Below are 8,154 nucleotides of genomic sequence, written 5' to 3'. Positions count from 1 at the left end.
CATGCATAAAAGTAATTTGTATGTAACAATAATGTTTCCATGCCTACATACTTTGTTACTTATCCACTTCTATATAACCTGTGCTTTATACTTTCACGAACATCTACCCACAAACCTTTATTTATTCTATTTTTATATTTTTGCAATGCTCTTACAGGGTTAATGTTGAGAACTGCCACTGAGCTTGTAAGAACTTATGTGCTACAACACTGATGCAACAAAAGAGTATGACTAGGACTAAACTGCTGCAGACAGATAGACAGATAAAGGCTTCAAACTCCCCTCTTTTGCGTCGGGGGTTCTTAAAAATGGGGGAAAAAAAGAAAGATATTTGTCATTGCTCACTCACTAACTTTCACTTTATGTTTATTTATTTGTTTATTCAGGACATTTCACGAATATAATAGCTTAATGCTAAGTGCTTCTACACTTAAGGAACATCACAGCATACAATGACAACAATATGTTATGAAATATTAAGAAAATTATTGTTGTCTTAAATTATGCGAGTATATAATTAATTTATTTAATTAAAAAATCGATATCAGAAACTGATTTAAAAATTAAAATATAATTCGACCTCTCCTACGTAAAATATCGTATGTCGAAATTGCCAAGTTTACAGGGGAGCCTTTTAAAGTTCTGAACTCACTGATATAAGCATAACACGTGACTTTAGCATTTCTCAGTCTTATTCACTAAAGCTCGTTACTCACATAGAGCATTATAAAATCCAAGATATCGGTTAGATGATCTATTAGATTATCACTCTGTGTGAGTAATGAGCTTTGCCGAATAAAACCGAGAACTTTAAACCGCTCCCCTGTAAACTTGGCAATTTCGACATACGATACTTTACGTAGGAGATATATTTCAGAGAAGTTACTAAGTACTTATTAATAATATCTATCACCCAGCCTTCTTTTGTAACTGTTTAACACAAGACCGATATCCAAATCATGTGATTTGAAAAGCGAGTTATATTATATGTCGTGCAGAGCTTTGGCAAAAGAATGAAATGACCGAGGTTCGTTTTTGAACCTGGTGCGGCAAAAAGTTGTAAGTGCTTTTCCTGGGCAACCTACAAGGAGTATTGAATAACAACATATTCAATAACTCGGGGCAATCTAATGAACCGTTACCTAGTTTATATAGGAATATTAAATCAAGTCTCTTTCTACGGTTGACCAAAGAAGTCAAATTGTAATGCTTGAGTCTATATGAGTACCCGGAAGTTATATGTGGGTAACATATTTTATTTTATTTATTTATTTCAGGCCACATGAACCATATGAATATGAACCTTAAAGACTAACACACATACAATATAATAAAACACCATTTCTAACTAATCTACACGAATTGCTTTGTCGGCGACGTGTGGCGCAATCTGATGTTGGGTAACCGGCCGCGGAACCGCCGATATATGACACCCTTCGGCCAAAATTCTCTCTTCACGAAGGTCGACAGATGTTCGGTCGGTATCTGACATACTCCACTATCTCCTCAGACTTGGAGTAATGCAGCCGCAACAGCAGCGTGGTGGGCTTCCTCTTCTTCATCTTCTCCACTTTTGTGAAGCCGTCCTCGTCACACTGGTCCATCTGTCTCTGTAATTTTACAACTTCAGAGACTGGCACACGGGGATTACTTTTTCCTTTAGTAGATTGCCGCCGATTACGTTTCAAAGTGGCGGGCCGGCTACTTGAAGCGGCTACAGCAGCGTATGCACGTGTAGGGGTTGACGTGCATACGCGTGATGTTTCCGCCGAGCCGGAGAAACGGGCAGCGGAGCGCGGTGCATCATGCGTGGTGGTAACAGCGATCGGTGCATTCAAATGTGCCGACTCGACACTGCAAATAGATGCATTTTGCGCCCCACGACGCTTGTTTACATTAGAGGCTTCTGGTGACCTACGTACCAAAGCAGCGTTGCTTAATAACGCAACTTGGGCACGCAGCTCACTTACGGTGTTATCCGAAGCCTCTAATTTACATTGTAATTTGGCTAGACGCGACTTCAAGGACGTAATGTCCTACAGCAGCCTAGTGACATCAACGTGGTCAAACGTGACTGGGGCAGCTTGTGCAATTCCTTCGCCACGAATGTGTGTGATAATATCTTAGAGACTCTTCACGCCTCCATCCCTCCGGCGAGATGGCATCTGTTCGACTTTACCGAGGCTCTGGAATAACAGCATCTTGCTGTTCAAATCTCATCCTCGTTGAAATTCGATTTGCAGATGTGCACAATGCTGACTTCGTCCATGGTGTCGATAGCGTGTTGAATAAACGCCAGGAGCTCATTGGTAATTAGTTGCTGGGAACCAATTGTCAATCACGCGCAGCGGCCTGTGCCGCGCGAGACGCGATTTATAATTAATAATTAACTCACTGCGTAGTGGAGCGTCCGTTTAAGAACGCGCATTGCACTGCACTGTTTTTAATGTACGGACAACGGCACGTCAGACTACACATTTTTGTTCGAAAATCGCCTCCAGTACAACGGAACAAGATACGTCAATGTGTAGCTTGATGTGCTGACGTGTGTACCTGCAAAGGTACTGTTCGTTAAAAAAAGAGTGGCATGTACGATTTTAACTTTAAAATTCTGATAAGTCTCACAAACTAATATTTCTTTTATGAGATAATGGATTCTACAGTGTCGATGAGTTTCTTTTGAAACAATACAAATTTTATTATACTTAACTTCGTTGTATTTGGAAAGGCAGTAGTTATACTACGTTATTTTATATTCGTTATTGTTGTTGGCGTTAATGACGACCATATTATCCCTTGACATTGTATTTTGAATTGTGATATTGTGTTGTGACATTGATAATATGAAATAAATATTATCTGTTCATATAAATCCTAAAGTTTCTGCGTTCATCTTACTACTCCATAATCAGATTCTAGTCACCATCCGTAAGCCAACCACTCATTGAAATCAATTCAGTGAGCCGAAACACGATACTTCTGTTGTAAATATTTAAGGAGTTAGATAGACTGTCCTGGATAAAGATCAGTTCAAAATTATCCTACTATTGTAGTGTCATAGGATTTACATTTTATGGCTGACACCCCTGCAACAACTGAAAAAATTATTGCTGATGGTCGTCAAATGTTCATCAGACATATAGTTAAGAACCACCCCGATTAAATTAATTAACCTATCAATAATAAATAAAATTATTATTATTTTGTGGAAAAACAGCACTGAGTTAAGTAGTTTGTGTTACGAAAAGAATGCATTCATATTAAAATTTGCATATATAAAAAGTTAAACTTAAAATGATAAAACAATATATAAAATTTTCACTCTTGCTTCCATTTATGTGTACGAAATGTGTAAACTAGTACGAAAAAATAAATATTTATGTCGTCGGACTGTAAACTTTCAAACACTTAAGAAATAGGAATAAATTGCCTTTAACCAGATTACACTTAGTTCGGGAAAGTATCATTATGTCAATAAAAATATATAATAAGATTCCACCTGATATAAATAGTATAGAAAAAAAAAAATTTTATAAAAAGCTAAAGCATTTTCTATAAGAAACTGTCTTATAGAAAAATGTCTAAGCGTTAAAGAATTTTTAAAAAATAAGTACAATATTAAAACATTTTCTTTTTAATTTCAAATTTAATTTTCAATTTACTAATTTTATATTTTCATTTATTATTCAATGTGATGTTCGTGTATCTCATCTATTAATAACTCATTTTATCCTACATCTTAAATTCAGTTTTTATGTTTTTGCAATTCCCTTACAGGGCTGGTGTTGAGATATTTGATATTTATTGCTCACTAACGTTTAGTTTATATTTTTATAGGAGTGACTTTTTCAAGTGACTAGCCGTGTGCTTAATGGTAAGTTCCACGCCTGTCCATAACATTTGCAGTGCCACTTAGAGCTTTAAATCGCAAAGATCTGAGGGGCACTGCCCTGTCACCTGAGACATAAGTTGACAACTCCCATGTGCCTGTAATTTCACCAGCACCCGTACCCTTCAAAACCGGAATACAGCAATGCTAACACTACTGCTTGGTGGCAGAAATAGGTAAGGTGGCAGAAGTTTCCATCTCATAATTCCTATCTCATCTTCCCATATGTAGCATATTTTAATGTACCTGTAAAGGCACTGTTTGTTAAAAACTGCCTACATTTTGCTCTTTTAATAAGAGTGGTGATAGTCCCGTGGGAGAACGGTTTCTTTTCAATTGTGAAGTCGACGGGTCAGATCCCTGGGGTGGCATGTACGACTTTAACTTTAAAATTATGTACTTTTTCTAAAGTTTACGAGCCAACAGCGAGAACGCCGCAATGAAACCAGCATGTTTAATGGCGGCAAGTATATTACATACAGATAAACATGTAGACACTGACAAAATATGACCATCACATGGACCCAAATAAGAAGTTAAAATATTGAATATGTAGGTGTTTAACTGGGTGACGAAATATCATAAATTTCTCATAGATGGCGCTACGGCTTTAAAGTCGTTGAAAAACTAAATACAAAGATACGACGCAAGCACGTAGAAAAATTCGTGAGGTCCACTGGTTCGTCCCGTTGCTTAGTTGGTATAGCGTCTGGCACGGTATGCTGGAAGACGTCGGTTCGAATCCAGCCTGTTTGAAAGATTTTATTCTGAGTATTCGAGCTTTGTATTAATCATTATAACAAACTAGTGGAGTAATTTCACGTAAAAACAATTGAATATCAATTCAATAAAAATTTGTAATATTGAATATGATCATACTTCAGACGGTTTACTTGCGTATTTGCCTATTTGGCTCCTTTGATATGCGGCAAGAAACCAACCAGAATGCGGTAACACGAGTTTGGTGTTTGGTGCATTTGTCGAATACGCAAACAAGGCAAGTACTTTGTCACACATACTATCGACATACCTATGGTCATTGTTTGCCAAATATATCTTGTACGTAAAAACAAATAGCCATGTAAAGTGCCACTATAAAATTCGCTCGAAATGCTTCCACATTCATTATGGCGTACGACTATGAATTTTTTTTACCTTTAAGGTGAATCACCGGAGGAGAAGCGGGAAGAACTGTTCAGCTAGATCAAATGGTTTAGGTATTTACTATTAAATAACGATCTTACAAGAAATAAACCAGACACCTAAGGATATTATCTACAGAATGTATTAATATGTTACACGATAGGAAGTACTTTATCCGATCATATAAAATCCTGAAACGGTGATATCATAAAATCAAATTTATTTTTTCGAATCGAATTTTCATTTCCATGAAAACCGAATTATAATGAAACCGTTGTTCTTTCAGGATATGTTGGATATTTATTGCAAAGTCACGGTTAGGTTCGGTTAAGTTAGGTTTAAAAAAACATTTTCCTCTCAAAATTATTTTCGAGATTATGAAAATTCGAAGAAATGTTATTTCTGGAAAATGTCATTTCGGACTTCTGATAGATAACCACTGAAAACAGGTTAAAAAGTCAAAAACGATGTATTTAAGACTACTTAGTAAGTTCAGAACACTTGGAAAAGCATGAGAAATCCGCAGCCCGCATTAGGACAGCATGGCGTACGGGCTAAACTATCTCCTTATAAGAGACGGCCCAGTAGTGGGAAGTATAATAGGTTGATGACTTCATTTTGCCGTACTAAGATTAATGCCTGTCTTTGTCAGTAATTGTTCTGCTGGTAATCGAAGACATCGTTAGCTCAACGGTTAACGACACTGGGTTTGATAACCGATAAAATGCATTTAGGAGACGAACTTTAACTTTCTAATTATTTTTTGCCCTGGTGTGAATTTCTATGCTCTGGCGCAGGGATTTCGCTAGGTCTACACCAAGCAATTAGTATAGTTGCTTTGCATATTGTTATCATTATTAATCAATTATTTTTTGTTCACAGATATCGCAGAGAACAGGTTGGTATCGGATTTTTTTTTAATTACTAAAAACTTTTTGAAAATGCAAGAAATTTTCTAAAGGACAGAAATTGACTCTAGAACGAACGATTTAAAATAGGAAATAGTTGTGTAAATACAGTCTTCTTGCATTCGATGCATTTTTACTTTCTTTTTTTATGTATGATATCCATTTTAGTGAAAAACAAAACACACATCCTATTTTCAGTGACAGTACCTAAAAGCTTTACTACCAAGCGCAATCTTATTGTAATTTACTCATACAATATTAACAGTGTGATATTAAAGAAGGTAGATGAAGTAAGGGTCTTGGGGGTTACACTTGAGAGTGGGCTAAAATTTAACACCATTAAAGTTAATGTTACAAGAAGAGCGGCACAGTTGCTGGGTTTCCTGAGGCGTAACTCTAAAGATTAATTTATTATTATATATATTATATAATATATTAACCAAATAAATATTAACATACCTTATAAATAACTCCGTCATAAAATAATCAAAATATTTAATGTACCACGATACTGGACTAAACTAGTTCTGCACAGTCCATTGCCTATATTAATCTCTACTTACTACTAAATTAACGTTCGAATAGATATAGACATTATTGATAATTCCCGTAATGTTTTCAAAAATAGCATTCTCGAATCGTTTCCCCAGTAATTACATAAGTTTTTGGTTGTTTTTTGTGTTGTTTATTATTATTTTATTTCATAAAATGCTGTGTACGTCTGTAATAGGTAGACATAAAAGTACAATACTCATGTAAAGTTACACTGTTATCTAAGAGTATATGTACTACTGTTGATATAAATACTAACTTACCCTGCTAAAGTACAATTTTAAGTGTAAATAATCTGGCTGGTGACTGGTCGCCAAGGTGCTGAGTGGATTTTCTGTTGTTCTTGGATATTGACGTCATCTAGAGAGGTCTTGTTTAGGCAGAACTGGCTTACTTCGCATGATAAATATAAAAACGTACAGCTACTGTGACTGTGTATATAAGTAGGTATAAAATAAATATTTTTTATAAAAAGAACCAGGTAACCTGTCACAAACTCGAATTTAGTTTTTCCGAAATGACGTTTGTTCGAATTTTCATTACACCGAAAACCGAATTATAACGAAACCGTTGATCTTTCAGGATAATGTGGGATGTTTATCGCAAAGATACGATTAGGTTCGGTTAGATTAGATTAAGTTAGGTTTAAAAGAAAAAAATCCTCTCAAAATTACTTTCGAGGTTATGAAAATTCGAGCAAACGTTATTTCTAGAAAATGTAACTTCGGACTACTGATAGGTAACCAAGAAACCGAAATCAAAAGTCTGTGAAATAACATCTATTTGCCAACTTTTATTGAAATCAGTTAACAAAAAGTGAATTCCAATGAACCAGATTCATCCCCTAATTTACCACCCTTAGAGGTGAAATATTTCCTTCAAATTTCAATGGAACCGCTACTGAGGTACTTCCTTTCCAACAAAAAAGAATCATCAAAAACGGTTCGTAAATGTCGGAGTAGTCACCGAAGATACTCCGCTTCTTTTAAGCAAGTTAAAAACTATTGAACATAGGAACATGAAAATTATACGATACGCCGATATCGGAGATTCGTTGGTCAAAAAACTATCGAACGCCGCGCCGCCGCCAACGATTTCACGATCGACGCATATTCATAGCATAAAAAACGAGTAAGGTAACTCCATACAAACTATGAAGTTGATTTTTCGTACAGCATCGAGAATTTTCGGGCAGACGTAAAAGAAATTCGCTGTAGGAATTCAAGATCATACTTCAATCAGCTTACGAAAAATATATGTACGACTGGATCAAGCGCTAGTGTTGCTGTATTGCAAGCTAAGGGACATATTTTGAAGGCGAGAAAATAAAATTTGATGAATAAATTACATTTTTTATTTTTATTGAAAATAGAAGCTAGAAGGTTCCCGGAGGTGAAACATCCTGACATTAAAATAATCTCAGTACAGAGTACTAAAAAACCCGACCTCAAAAGTACGTGGAATTACATGAAATTGGTTACCGGAAAGTGCGCAAACCCGGATTCATCCCCTAGTTCGCCACTATACGGACACAGGAGATAATAAAAATCGGTTCTCACTACTGAAATTATATTGAGATAGAAAAACGCCTTGGTTGATTTTGCTATTCTCCAAATGAGAATAGCAAAATCAACCATTAAAATAATTGCTCCTTATAATAAA

The 8,154-nt window shown here is 35.8% G+C and overlaps 1 protein-coding gene across 1 annotated transcript in view; it reads left to right on the top strand.

Annotated features, from left to right (window-relative positions):
* Nucleotides 1-5,912: 5,912 nt before the first annotated feature.
* LOC113226972 overlaps nucleotides 5,913-8,154 on the top strand; it is a 90,320-nt gene continuing 88,078 nt past the window's right edge. Inside the window, exon 1 of the mRNA XM_026459820.1 lies at nucleotides 5,913-5,930. The gene's annotated coding sequence lies outside the window, so the exon portion shown is untranslated. The remainder of the gene's footprint in view (nucleotides 5,931-8,154) is intronic.

The sequence above is a fragment of the Hyposmocoma kahamanoa genome, unplaced genomic scaffold, assembly GCF_003589595.1.
Source record: "Hyposmocoma kahamanoa isolate Upper Pololo Valley unplaced genomic scaffold, ASM358959v1 202, whole genome shotgun sequence".
Lineage (NCBI taxonomy): Eukaryota > Metazoa > Arthropoda > Insecta > Lepidoptera > Cosmopterigidae > Hyposmocoma > Hyposmocoma kahamanoa.
The sequence above is the reverse complement of the archived record's forward strand: the minus strand, read 5'-3'. Positions and strand labels throughout refer to the sequence as shown.